Here is an 8,569-nt window from a genome sequence, read left to right as displayed (position 1 = left end):
GGAAGGTCCTTGTCTGCGCACCTCTGCAGCCCTCCCGCGGAGATTGGTACGGCCTGGCTGCTGGGCGGGGGCGCGGAGGGGGGAACCCAGCACGTGCAGGGGGCCGGCCCAGAGCGTGCGCCCCGTGTTGTTTGAATGTTTTTGGCAAGGCCTTTTCCTTGGCTACAGGTGCCGTGGTCCCGCCTCTGGTCGGTATCAGGGATTACTTAGGTTAGGGCTGGACTCCTACACCACCCAGGCTGCCTGTACCTTTCCATCTCTGCGTTAAGAAACCTCCCAGACTCTCTGTCTATGCATTGCTGAGCGCTGGGGACCCAGCCCAGCCAGCCGGCGCCCTGCCCTTGGGAAGCTCACGTTGGTGGTGAAGGTGGTGGGTGAGGGCGGTGTTGGCCGCACAAACATCCTGGCAGCAGGTGCTGGGGAGAGAGAGAAGCCCCTGCCTTGGGCTGGGGACTGGCTGCATTTCCCAGAGAGGATAGTGCACAGTAGCTTTGGAATTAGATAGACCGGGAGTCCAGTTCTAGCCCTGCCTTTCTTTTCTTTTTCTTTTCTTATTCTTTTCTCTTCTCTTCTCTTCTCTTCTCTTCTCTTCTCTTCTCTTCTCTTCTTTCCCCTCCCCTCCCCTCCCCTCTCCTCTTCTTTCCTTTTCTTTTTAATATGTTTTTATTGATTTTTAGATAGAGAGGAAAGGAGAGGGAGAGAGAGAAGGAAACATCCATGAGAGAGAAACATCGACTGGCTGTCTCCTGCATTGACCTCTACTGGGGATCTAGCCCACAACCCAGGCACCTGCCATAACCAGGAATCCAACCGGTGACCTCTTGGTGCACAGGACAACGCTCAATCCACTGAGCAACACCAGCTGGGCATGGCCCTGCCTTTTCGGATAACCAGTTTCCATATCTGTAAAATGGTACTAAGGACAATTACCTTGTGAGGTGCTTTGAGAACTAGATGAGATTAGGTATGAAAAAAGCTTAGCCTAGTGCCAGGCATGTAGAGAGTGTTCCAAAATTATTTCCGTTGTCTGCTGATGAGTAGTTTTGTATTTGGAAGGCAGAAGGACAGGCATAATAAAGTCTTAGAAAAGCCAGCATGTTTGGGGCAGGGCTAGGGCACCTGGAGTGGCTGGAGCTCAGGCAGCTGTGGGAAAGGGGGCTGGGCTTGATCTTCTGAAGGTCCTCGAGTGCCACTCTTGGGACGTTGGGGTGGGAATGGAGCTTTTGGAATGGCTTTGAGTAGAAAAACGACAGTGGTCAGATTAGTTTTCAGAGCCCTCTAACCACGGTGAGAATGCATGGGAGAGGCTGGGGGCCGGGAGGGCCGTGAGGGGCTGCGGGAGGGACCCAGGTAGATGAGAATGAGCCCAGAGCTAGGGCAGTGGTGGAGGGAATGGCGGGAAAGGCCCGGTCTAGAGAAAAGCATAGGAGGCAGTGAGATGTATTGAACTGCAGTTAGATGACTTATTGGATGTTGAGGGTGAGGGAAGGGGTGGGGGCAACAAGCCTGTCAGTGAAAAGACAGATTTCTTGGGCACAGCATAAGAGGAGAGGGAATCTCTGCTGTTTACCACCTCGGGGGGAGGGATATGATAGAGGCCACAGTGCCAGGGTAGCATGTGACAAATGCGACTCATGGGACCTAGAAACACTTCTGTTTGTTCAGCCCTCTCAAGGCCATAGGAGTTAACCGCTTTGAGAAAACATCATTGTGCTCTGAGGCTTGAGTTGACCAAGAGTAGAAGAAAAAGCATTCTAGATAGAGCACGTGAGAGGCTCTGAGGCTGAAAAGCACTTGGTACCTTTAAGGCAGTGGTTCTCAACCTTCTGGCCCTTGAAATACAGTTCCTCATGTTGTGACCCAAGCATAACATTATTTTCGTTGCTACTTCATAACTGTAATGTTGCTACTGTTATGCATCATAATGTAAATATCTGATATACAGGATGGTCTTAGGCGACCCCTGTGAAAGGGTCGTTCGACCGCCAAAGGGGTCGCGACCCACAGGTTGAGAACCGCAGCTTTAAGGAAACTGAGGGAAGGCTAGCGGAATACCAGGTTTGTGGGGGACACTGGGGACTGGCATGTGCAAAAGCAGGAGGTAGGAACATGTGGGTGTATTTCTGGGTAAAGGAGAGTACAGCCAGGTAGGTGCGGAAGAAGCCACTGAGTTCTTGCATCCTCTCCCCAAAGGTGTTTTGGGGTCCTCTGGGAAGAAGACTCCTGCTGGCCTGGAAGGACCCCAGGTCAGTATGTGGATGAGCCTCTTCCAGAAGGGTCTCCTGTGGAGGAGGCCCTGTGGAGGAACCCCTGATAGTATGATCTAAGGGGCAGAGCTTGGGCTGGGAGGCAGGAGGCCTAGCGTATGGCCTGTCCTCTGTCACTGACTTGCCAGGTGTCCTTAGGCAAGTCTCTATCCCCGGCTGGGTTTCAGTTTCTGCATCATGAAATGGTGGTGACAGTTTCCATATTACTGACTTCATTGCAACATTTGAGGATCAACGGAAATCACAACATGTGAAAGGGTGTTACCACTATGCTATGAAAAGTAAGATATTATCTTAAATGGCACGATTTCGGGTCTTTGAAACATTCAGATCCCAAGTTAATCTACTTCAGCGTGTTTTTCCTGGGCACCTTCCTGGCCCTGGCTTTCCTTGGGACACAGACATAGTCGTTGCCTTCGAGGAGACCCAACCAAGAGACGGTGTCTCAAAGCCACTGTTTGCAACCAGACAGCCAAGCTGTAGTGCCGGGGAACGTGGGAGGTTGTGCTGAGTTCAGCCCTTCCCTCCTGTGCTGTCACTGTCTGTCTGCTGTGTCTGCCTCTCTGTTGGGCCAGGAGCTTCCCAGAGGCAAGAACTTCCTCATCCTGTGCCCCTGTGCAGGCCTGCTCGGCATAGAGCCTCAGTCCATGGTGGAGCATCAACCATGAATGAGTACCATAGAGTCATGGACAAAGTGCTAGGGGAGCATCGAGGAGGGACGGTAAATTGGGAAGGTTAAGAGGAGATGACATTGCTGCTGGTCCTGAGATGAGGACGATTCTGCCTGGCAGAGAGGAAGGAGAAGGGTGTTCAGGCAGAGCCTGGAGTTGGGAATCATGAGCACCTGGTGGGGCTGGAAGAGGAGGACTGGCAGGAGAGGGGTAGGAGATGGCTGGAGAGATCGACAGGGACCAGATCTGAAGGACTTTGTAATCCAGCCACAAAGCTTGGGTTTTATTCTGTGGGGTTCAAACCAAAGGAGGGGTGTGAGCAGAAGAGCATCGTGATCAGATTGGAAGGTTGGAAAGAACAGGTAGGTTGGTAGTGTAGAGCGGGGGCAGGGCTTGGGGAATGGGACAGTAACACCTGTCGCAATTTGGGCTCTTCACACACATGTGCGAGCATCCACCAAAGGATGCAGAGGCAAGTCCAAGGCCTGAGAGGGGCCATCTCTTGCTTCTGGGCCACCTCGCTGAGTGACAATTCCTCCTACTGGCCCCTAGCCGCCAAGCTCATGGCTGCTGCTTTAGCAGTTTGGCCCAGATTGGCTTTGGATGGAAAACCAGACCTAGAATTAGAGCAGCCCAGGGAGGCCGTTTCTTGGCAGCTTTCTGTGTCCTGGGACTGTGTTCCTCTGTGTGAAGTGAGCATGGGGCTCCCACAAGGCACTGACTTCCCCTGGTGCCCTCCCCACACATCCTACCATCCCTACATTCCTGTCTATAATGGCCTGCCCTGCGCTTCCTGTGGGTGTGTGAACAGGACGGCTCCGGGACCTAGGTCACCTTTTCTTCATCGTCTCCCAACTCAAGCCACAGGTGGTTGGGCCAAACCACAGACAAAGAAGTCAAGCTACCAACTGGGCTTGACCAGGAGGGTTTCACCAAGGGTAGCACCTCCCACCGTACCCACGTCGGTCACCAGTGCTGTGCTGCCGTTAGGAATTATGGGTACAGCTTGTAGCTTATGAGGAGTTGGATACTTGCCCCTCTGAGATTCCCTATGGTAATGACAGCCTTAGTCCCTCCATGGCACGGATGAGGAGGGTAAGTGACCAGCCTGCAAGGCAGAGAGGACACTTACCCTAAGAGAGGAACAGGCTTAAAGGCAGAAACACATTTACCAAGCCCGGTCTGTGTGATGTTAACGTAAAAACATTCAAACCTGTAAAGAATTTTTGTGAGTTTATTTGAGCCAAACTGTCAACAATTGCCGGGAAGCAGAATCTCAACGATTGGGATAATGCTCCGGAGAATGGCGGTTTTTTACCTTGTTTTTGTAAATTACCGTAAAAGGAGGAGACGCAAGTGGGTTACATGAAATCCATTGGTGATAGATCAGGGAGGTGGGAGAAAGCAAAGGGGGGCAGGGCGGGGGGAGGGATTGGATTAAAAGTGAAATGATGGACACATGCTCCTTTTCCATAGGTGGGTACGGGATAGTTAACAGTAGACAATTAACACGGTAACAATAACAATGAGGGGATTTGTGGTTTCTGCCCTGGTGCCATTTGTTGCACCCTGAGGGGTCCTGGAAAAGGGAAGTTACAAGTTACCCAGACATTTCACAGGTATGTTATCTTAGGTGCAAAAAGACAATGGGCTCATGAAGATAGAAGTTGATTTTGTCAGGGAAAATACTGGACTGCCTACTGTAAACTGCTTTTAGTTAAGTTTTTAATTTCAGACCATCCTTTGTGGTTACTTTAGGTGTTTGAGTTTGCAAAACTGCCGTGCAGGCCTTCCCTGAGCTAGTCAGGTTAGCATGTGGCCTTACTTTTCTGCCCACAGTGAGCCCACCCAATCCTCACAGGAGGAGAAAACAGACCCAGTCCTTGCTCTCCTGGAGCTTTTGAAGTTCAAGGTCAAGTTGAGAAGAGGGCATAGAGTCTTCGCTGGAGTTTTCAGGGAAGGCGTCCTTTAGGGAAGAGATCAGAGGCTGATATAAATTTAGCCCCGACCTTGTGCATAGCCTTGTACATACGTTCTGTTATTTATCCCTCACAACCCTGGAGGTATGAGTTCACATGCTACGGGAATTTTTGGACTGGAACACTCGGTGTTCCCCTGGGCACGATGGTTCCCAGGCTCTTTATCCGGCAGAGTCAGAAAATGAATCCAGGGACTGAGGATGGTAGAGCAAAGGTGGAAATTTGTTGAAGAACAAGTACAGATTCCCACGTGGGGAGGGGGAAAGAGTCCCTTCTTCCACAGTTTATAAAGGCTGCAGTTTTCTGTGCATCGATGACCCCTCTGATCGGCCACTATCCCCCTTTGATTGGGTCACTATAGTAACTTCTGAGCTCAAAGGCCAAATCTCACATGGGATTGTGAGCCCCTCCTTCATTATTTTGTAACTATAGACCCTTTGTTGCTTCCAGTTCCCTTATCTTATGGAAATGTAACTGCTGCCTCTCCCAACTTCCTTGTCTTCTGGAAATGTAACTTCTGCTGGCTCCCTGCTTCCTTGTGTTATGAAAATGTACCCTTTTGCAACTCTCTAGCCCTGTGTTTTTTTTTTTCCCATGGACCCCCTTAATTTTAAAAATTCCCTAAATCTGCCTATTTCACCCCAAAAAAATTCCTGCTTCAACAACTACATTAATAGAGATGAGAAAAAAAACCCTGAAGCTTAGAGAGGTGACAGCTAGTTGGAGGAAAGCTGGGACTGGCATCGTGGTTGGTCTGATGCCAAAGCCCTTGCTTGTTCTGATTCACCTGGGCCTGGATGGAAGGAAGGGGTGTGGGAGTGGAGGGGAGAGAGAGAACCTGAATCCAGGCTTTTAACCACCTTCCCAGTGCTGTATTGTGCTGGTGCTGTTGGAGGTAACTTGGGCAAGAAGGATAGCCTAAATCTGGGGATTTTCCAACACTGTCATTGGGCAATCCCCAGAATTAAGTCACGCTTGTCTTTCTGTGTACCCGATGTTGAGAAAGAGGCTTAGATCTGAGGTAAACTCCGTAGAATATGAACCTGGCAGCTAGTCCAGTATGAGTTCTGCCAGGCCAACCCCATTTGACCTGGAGTTTGGACACTCTGTGGCCCTCAATTCTCCTCTTGTCTGTCCCGAACCTTAGTGTTATGCCAGACACAGACGGAGAAGAAATGGCTTGGCGCCTCTAAGAGCCCTCCATTAGCACATGTAAACTAAAATATCAAATATATTGGCGTAAAATTGTTCTTAATATTCACTCATTATCCTTTTAATTTTTGTAGGAGCTGTAGTAATATCTGATAATTGTAAATTATTATTTTGTAATTAAATCCTGATAATTGGCAATTTGTGTCTTCATTCTTTTCCTCTTAACCAGCCTGACTAGAGGTTTATCAATTTATTTTTCAATAATCTTTGGTTTCAATGATTTTCTCAGTTTCAATTTCATTTAGTTCTGCTCTTAATTATTTTCTTCCTTGAGCTTGATTTGGATATAATTTACTCTTCTTAGATGATTGCTTCTCATATTTTCTAATATAAGCATTTAATACTATAAATTTCCTTCTACAAACTTCTCTAAGCTACATCCAATAAATATTTGATATATTGAGTTTTCATTTTCATTCTATTCAAACTATTTTAATTTCTTTTGTAATTTCATCTTTGACCCCTTATTTACTTAAATGTGTGTTGTTGCCAAATATTTGGGGATATTTTTTGTTATTGGTTTCTTTCTAGTTTGATTTCATGTACATTAGAAAATATATTTTGTGTAATTTCAATTCTTTTAAATTTTTTGAGGTTTGTTTCACACACACACACACAGTATTTAATGTGCATTTGGAAAGGGTGTTTATTCTGCTGCTTTTGTGTATAACATTTTATAAATTGCAGTTAGGTCAAGTTGTCTGATATTATTACTTGGATCTTCTCTATCCTTGTGATTTTCTGTCTACTTTTGTTCTATCAATTACTGAATGGAGAGAGAAAATTTGAAGTCATCAACCATATTGTGGATTTATCTATTTTTTATTTCAATTCTATCAAGTTTTGCTTCATATATTTAAAAATCTGTTTTTTGACTCTGTATATTTAGGATTATTATGTCTTCTTCATAAGTTGACCCTTTTATCATTATATAGTATCCTGTAATATTTGTTTTGAAATCTACTTTGTCTGTTATTAATATAGCCACCCTTTCTCTTGATTAGTGTTTGATTAGTGTTTTTGTGTGACTTTTTTCATCCCTTTTTAACCTATTTTTTAATATTTAAAGTGAGGCTCTTATAGACAGCATATAGTTGAGTCTCTTTTAAAAATCCCGTTTGACACTCTCTGCCTTTTAATTAGGTACTTAGATCTTTTCACCATTAATATAATTTTCTTTTTTTATAAAGGGCTGGAAGGCGCCCACGAGTCTCGAACCACTCTTATGCAGGTGGGCAAGAGTGATTGGTAAGCATTGTATTCGAAGGAACCATTGAGCTAAAGCCAGCCCCATTAATATAATTATTAATATTGCTGAATTTATTTTTAAATTTTTATTTTATTATTATTTTATTTTAAAGAGAGAGGAAGGGCAAAGGAGAGAGAGACAGAAACATCAATGTGAGAGAGAAACATCCATCGGTTGCCTCTGGGAATTGAACCTGCAACCCAGGGCATGTGCCCCGACTAGGAATCAAACCTGCAACCCTTTGGTGCATGGGATGACACTCAACCAACTGGGCAATGTAGGAAATAAGGCGAGCCCCCAGATTCAGGGGTCCTGGTGGAACATGCAGCATACTCAGGAGCCAGGCAGCAAGGCAAATATCTACTCCTGCAGGAGGGTGCGTGCACATGGTCTGGGAGCACAGGCACACTGAAGGGGTGGTCTGCTTGGTGTTTTAATCCTCACGCACATGACCTGTCCTCACTCTTGATTGGTGCTCAGGCACACAGTCTTTTGCGATTGGCTAATTTAAAGGGAGGGGTTGGCCTTTGCCATTTCAACATGGTGGCCCCCAGGGGAGCTGCAAGTCATGTAGTCCAAAATGGCAGTTGTCTGAGCTGTTCTTTAACAGAAAAGATGACTTGTTTATTCTCACAGCAACACCAGCCAGGGCTGAGTTTATTTTTTTAATAGATATTAATGAATTAATTAATTTTTGGTGAGATCAGAGTAGAGCTCGCCTGGAGCCCAGGGTCCAATGCCCTTCCCCAGGGCTCCAGGCTGGGCCTGCTGCCCTGCATTTTGCCACAGTTTGTGCCTCCCTGTGTGGGAGGGTGGGTAGGACCTGGTGAAGCAGAGAGGCCTGGGAGGGGAACCCTGGATGGGGGGTGGGGTGGGGGGGTGGGAGCCTTGCCCCAAATGTGAGCACCTCCAGGCGGGGAGAAGGTGTCTCCCATTATTGCTTCCTGGCCACATGGGCCTGACAGGGTCAGGAGAGTTGCTGAATGAAGAAATGAAATAAAATCATCTTCCATTGTTGTTCTGGCTTATGAATCCTAAACCTTCCGAGCCAGTGGTGAGCTTGAGTTCCTCCTGAGTTTCAGGCCTAGCACAGTGGCCGGCACATAGGGAACCACTAGTAAATATTACAAATAAATAAATAAATATTTATTTATTTCCAATTCTTACAATTAAAAAAAAAAAAGACAAGGG

Source organism: Myotis lucifugus, unplaced genomic scaffold (genome assembly GCF_000147115.1).
Source record: "Myotis lucifugus unplaced genomic scaffold, Myoluc2.0 scaffold_437, whole genome shotgun sequence".
NCBI classification, from domain to species: Eukaryota; Metazoa; Chordata; class Mammalia; order Chiroptera; family Vespertilionidae; genus Myotis; species Myotis lucifugus.
Note: the sequence above shows the minus strand (reverse complement) of the source record.